Source organism: Dioscorea cayenensis, chromosome 7, assembly GCF_009730915.1.
Source record: "Dioscorea cayenensis subsp. rotundata cultivar TDr96_F1 chromosome 7, TDr96_F1_v2_PseudoChromosome.rev07_lg8_w22 25.fasta, whole genome shotgun sequence".
In the NCBI taxonomy this organism is placed as follows: Eukaryota; Viridiplantae; Streptophyta; class Magnoliopsida; order Dioscoreales; family Dioscoreaceae; genus Dioscorea; species Dioscorea cayenensis.
In genome coordinates this window covers 21006214-21012402 of record NC_052477.1, presented here as the reverse complement: position 1 = coordinate 21012402, position 6189 = coordinate 21006214, and the positions used below count along the sequence as shown (strand labels likewise).

The window sequence follows — 6189 nt, the reverse complement described above, 5'->3', positions numbered from 1 at the left end:
GGGCACACGTTCACGTCGTGGATCGCTTTGCTTCTTTAATGACGGACAAGTTGGTAGAGATCTTGTTCTATGTGCATAAGTCGGAATGCTTGTGTGTGACTGCCCTTGTGCCCATCCAAATGGTTGTGCTAACTCAAATACGAGGAGGTTGGCACACACTCTAGCATGTCACACCCGACCTATGTCTTCGCGTTTGAACCATAGCAAGATTTCCTCCAAAATAGGTGCATTATGATCCACATTGGTTTCTTTCCTTCATACTCGGCCTCACAACCCTACCTGCACGAAAGTAACATAAAAACACACATATTAGTGTAAAAATCCGAGAAAAGTAATGCTGAACATAAGGAAAGAATGCTTCGCATTCATATCACACAAGCACTTATCAAGTACAAAAGCTCGTAAACATTTAAACTTGCTAAACATGATAACTATCTAAATTTCATACCTCTCAAACACATACATCCAACGATAATGAACCGGTCCACCCACTTTCGGTTCATGAGGTAAATGGATGACTAAATGCTTTATGTGGAAATATCTTCTCTAATTTGTAAATTGTTTCAATGATATTTCTTCCTAACAATTCCATATGGTCGATAGTTATTTCAGTGAAGCAAAGATCTCAAAATAAAAATGGAAATCTCAATAATTACATCTCAATTTGCAGTGGGCACCAAATCATGAATCACAATTGGAAGCAATCGTTGCATAAATACATGAAAATCATGACTTTTCATTGCATAGACCTTGCCCTCTTCAACGTTAAAACATCTTCCTATATTAGAGGCAAACCATCAGGTAGTCTAAGCTGTTTGACCAAATTAAACACTCTATATCGATCTTCCTTCACTAGAACATATGAAGTTGTAGGCGTAATATATTTCCATTTCTTTTAATCAAATGTCAAGGTGGGTGTATGCAATATTCTGCTACATCTAATCTTGCTTTTACATTGTCTTTTGTCTTGCCCTTAATATCTGTCATGGTATTGAATATATTATCAAAACCATTTTTCTTAATATGCATGACATCTAAATTATGATGGATCAAATTTGTTTGCCAATATGGTAACTCCCAAAAAATACTTTTCTTCACCCAGTGATGAGTTACCCGATAGCCCGTTGATTTTTGTGGAGGATATTTTGTGCCAAATGTCAAATCATGGAAGTCATCAAATGCCTTCAAAATTTCTTCACCTAATAAGTATAGAATAGGAGGATCATGATCAACTCTCCTCCTGAAGTTATCTCTTTGCCTTCTAAAAAAATGATCATAAGGCAAGAACTATCAATGACAATAAACAAACATGGTTTTCTTCCATGTGATAAATTACATGACTTCAAATTTGTCATACAATAAAAGCAAGATAATTTTACATGAGTGGCCCATCCAGATAACATACCATATGCAGGAAAGTCACTAATTGTTCATAGTAATGCTGCTCGAAGTGAAAAATGTTCCTTTGTATAATTATTAAAAGTCCGAACCCCAACCTCCCCACAAAATTAGTAACTCATCTATTAAAGGTCTCCCAAAGAGATCTATATTTTGTGATGTATTGTTCGGACTTGGAGTAACCACATTAAGGAATAAATATGGGTGCTTCATACACATCCTAGGAAGTAGATTTTATATCACGAGCATGACTAGACAACAAGAGTAAGGTCTTACACCTGCTTAAAAGGGTTAAACCCATTTGTGCATAACCCTAATCTGACATTCCTTACTTCACTGGCAAAAGATTCATGTTTGCGATTGAAATACTGCCATGCTTCTTATCGGCAGGATGAACTATTACTCTTGGAGAACTTTGATTGTATGCATGCGAAGTCATATTCTCCGCAACATTTTTTAACATAAAAAGCCTTTGAAGCCTAGGAATAAGCTAGAAGTAAGACAAAATCTTGAAAGGAATTTTTGAAACCTTTGCTTCTGAATTATTCAGTTTGTATCAAGGATGACCATATACTGAACAATGATCTAACTCTTCGAATTCTTTATAAAACAAGATGCAATTGTTCTAACATACATGAATTTTTAGAATTTCAAGGCCAAATGCCACCATCTTCTTCTTCATTTGATAATAATTCTATAGTGCATTATTGTCCTCTAGTAGCATACCTTTCATGATAGTTATTAGACAAGTAAAATAAGCTTCACTAATATTGAACTTTGATTTGCAATTTAAGAGTTATGACACGACTAATAATGTTGTGTGCTTTGTGCAACCAACCCACAATGGTTCGTCGGCATCATTCATCAAAGAAAAAAAAGGTTAGTGCTCTTATACTAGGTTCTTGCCCCACATACATTGACTCATTATCACAATTTATATTTGAGCCAAAATTGGAGTAAAAAGCATACCTAACCATGGTAGCATATGGATTTTCTACCGCTACTTTAGAAAATTGTCCGTCAACCTCCTGCCTATTTCTTGATGAATGCTCAACACCAGATATTGGATCATTACAAAATCAACTGTAGTATAAGTGTCGCCGCACATCATCATAATTGAGAAACACATGTTTTTGACAATTCAAACAAGGGTATCTTATTTTATCACCACTAACAAACCATTGCTCTTTCACAAAATTTATGTAATCTTCAACTGCTTTCATATATTGTTTTGATATATATCCATGCTCATTTAAGTGAGCTCATGGCCAATATTCATCTTTATCCATTGTGCAATTCTGTTTATGCCCAATAAAGTAAAGTTTAGATAAATACTTATTTCTTGTATGTTTCTTGCTCTATTAAAATCTTGTAAAGATACTATCATTAATTTAACAATAATAATAACAATAAAAATTAAAAAAAAAAAGACCACATAAGCATGAAGATAAGCAATGCTATTTAAATGAATATAAGTGGCACAATGTATTCTTATTAACAAAGAAAATAAAATACATGAGCCAAATATCTTATAATGTCATGGTAAGTAAAGATTTTTCATGTACATCCAATAATAAAGAAAATTGTGTACCGTTGATGGGAGATTTAGATCCAAATTAAGAAGCTTGTAAAATTTGAAAAGCTATTAGAAAAATTCAGAATCTTGAAGTTATAGACTTGTACACTACATTGTGGAAACATAATCTTCAATTATTATTTTCCCACATGCATAACTTAATGTTGAATTTCTACTCACACAAAATTAAACACATTAGACAGCTTAAGTAAATATTTTTCTCAAACTTACAATTTTTAAAACTCATTTAAACTTCAAATTTTATCCCCCAACTAAATATCATCTCCAAATTCTCTTAAAAATTTATTCCATACATTATATAGGATAAAATTTGGAAATGAAAAAGGAAATAAAATATTCATAAGTAATAATTCTAAATTAAACAATCATGTAACATAAAATATATGTTTCTTATGAATACATCTGCAAAAAAAAAGGCTCTGATTTCTTTAAAAGAACCACAAAAAAAAAAAGTTGACAATTTATTGTTCTAAACTATGAACACAATGTTCTTACAACTACTACAATTGGAATGAGGCAATGAAAGACTAAAATAGAATTAATCACATAAAAGACTACAAGGAAGCACATGGAAATAATAAGAATGGAAGAATAAGAAAAGAGAGTAAATTGATTGTAAGAACCAAAGGACAAACATGGAAAAGAATGTTTATGTAATTTTGGTGATGTTGACATCCTCAATTATTGAAGAATGTATCATAAAGTAATTTGACAACAAATAAATGTGCATTGATAACGACTTGAATGTGAATGCAAAAGCTACATGAGAAAAAAAAACCTTGAAATTTAGAAATTTAATAAAATTTTTTGAAAAAAAATAAAGATCATTGCCATGTTATTCCAAAAGGTTTTCTGATTTTTAATTGGATATATTATTTATTAATATCTTGCAATTTTGGGTGTGAGATGCTAGAGTGTGTGCCAACCTTCTCGTATTTGAGTTAGCACAACCATTTGGAGGGGCACAAGAGCAGTCACACTAAACCATTCCGACTTATGCACATAGAACAAGATCTCCACCAACTTGTCCATCATTAAAGAAGCAAAGCGATCCACGACGTGAACGTGTGCCCGTTTGGGTCACCTCGATGAAAGTATGGATTCGGGAAGTATTTTAGGCAGGCACTGTAGAAAAGTACTGTAGCAACACTGTTCACAGCCGGACGGAAATCACAATTCCAGAGAATCCACACGGGCGTGTGGAAATTACCCACGCCCGTGCAGAAATTCCACAGAGGCGCCCACAGGGGAGTGTGGATTCCCGATTCCAGCCCTATAAAAAGCCGATTCAGCCCCGATTTCAGCATTCTTTTCTCCATCTTTTTCCCAACTTGAGAGAGGGTTTCGGCTAGGGTTTTGAGAGGTATTGGCTAGAGTTTTGGAGAGGTTCTACGGTTCCGACATCATCATTCCTTTGGAAGAAGGTTGGTAGGGGAGCTTCCGTCGAGGCGTATCCTATACCGGACAAGGGAATCCTTGGACGACGAGTAGAGGACTTTCCACAAGACCATCGACACGACTATCGAGGGGGTTTCTCTATGGATTCATTGCTTTTTCATTCTATTTCTTTGATTGCACTTAGCTCCGGTGGGGTCTTAGTTGCGCGTGCTACGGAGTGAAGCGTTGAGGTGATCTTAGTATCTATGGCTTAATCGTGGTTAGGGACCTTCCACCTGGACCAAAGGGTTAGGTCTATAATTAGGAAGAGATTTATCATATGGAATCCCTAGAGCTCATTGCAACCCTATTCGAGTGCAAGGTTGAGAGGTTATCTAATCTCTCCTGCGGGGCATGTATAGAGTTAGGCATAGTTGACCTTAGATTTGGGACTATGTATTTAAGGATTTCCACGACTCACCATTGGATTGATTAGGAAGCATAATAGAGGGTTCTTGCACTTGAAACGATTGTCCTAGGCAGAGCATTATCCAAGTACCCCATCTTTATCGATTGCCTTACCTCCTCCTTTACTCGTGCTCTCTTACTTGTTGTTTTTACTTTTGAGAATTGAATCATTGTCACACTTATCACTACTGATCTTCCACATAGCTAAGAAGCGGATTAAGTGTTTTTATTCCTTACTCCCTGTGGATTCGATACCCGCTCATCCAGGATTATTAGTTCGACAAACCCGTGCACTTGCGGGATATACGCAAGGGGATCTTGTCAAGTTTTTGTAGTCGTTGCCGAGGAGTAGGCGTTTAGAGATACTTTGCACTTTGTTTTCTTAGCTATTTTACCATACATTCTATTTCATATCTTCTTATTCTATCATCGTTCTGATTTCTTTTTCTTTCTTTTTGGGTGCAGCTCCAGGTTATGACCCGAGGGAATCCCTCAATATTGATTGAAGGAGATCTTGAGCTTGAACGTACATTATCCGATTATGCCAGACCTTTAGTGTTGGGGATACAGTTGAGTATTGTGCGTCCCCTGATTACAGTTCAGAACTTCGAACTGAAGCCTGCATTCATCCACATGTTGCAGCAATTCGCACAACTCAATGGTTTGGCCGATGAAGATCCAAACAGTCGTATAGAGAGCTTTCTTGAGGTGCGTGATATGTTGAAGATAAACCGGGTAACGGATGATGCAATCAAGTTGCGAGCCTTCCCATTTTCCCTAAAGGGGAGAGCGAAGCAGTGGCTACACTCATTACCGAGAGCGTCAATTACCACGTGGGAGGAGATGGTAGAAGCTTTTCTGGCCGGTTATTTCCCTCCCGGAAAATCAGCAAAGCTTAAGAACGAGATCTCATCCTTTGTTCAGTTGGAATTAGAGTCAATATTCGAGACATGAGAAAGGTTCAAGGAGCTCCTAAGAAAGTGGCCGCAACACGGATTCCCGGAGTGGATGATTGTTCAGACCTTTTATAATGGTTTGAACCCGAGTACAAGGTATCTCTTGGATGCGGCAGCAGGAGGTACCTTAGGTAGCAAGACCCCCGATGAGGCCCGTCAGTTAATTGAAGAAATGGGGTTAAACAGTTACCAATGGAATGCTAGTGAAAAGAAAAAAATGGCCGGTCTCCATAAAATAGATGCGGTAACTTCATTGGCGGCTAAAGTGGAAACTTTGAGTAAGAAGTTAGATCTTCTAACTTCAAATAGAGTGGCGGCCGTGACTAATTGCACCGGGTGTGGTGGAGGACATGCTCCCTTCGATTCCCGATCTCTATCAGTGATGTTTCTTCG

The 6189-nt window shown here is 36.8% G+C and overlaps 1 non-coding gene across 1 annotated transcript; it reads right to left on the bottom strand.

Moving 5' to 3' along the window:
• Window positions 1-5731: 5731 nt before the first annotated feature.
• Window positions 5732-5838, bottom strand: LOC120266209. The gene has a single exon (XR_005538050.1). It is a non-coding gene; the product is annotated as a small nucleolar RNA R71 (small nucleolar RNA).
• Window positions 5839-6189: the final 351 nt, after the last annotated feature.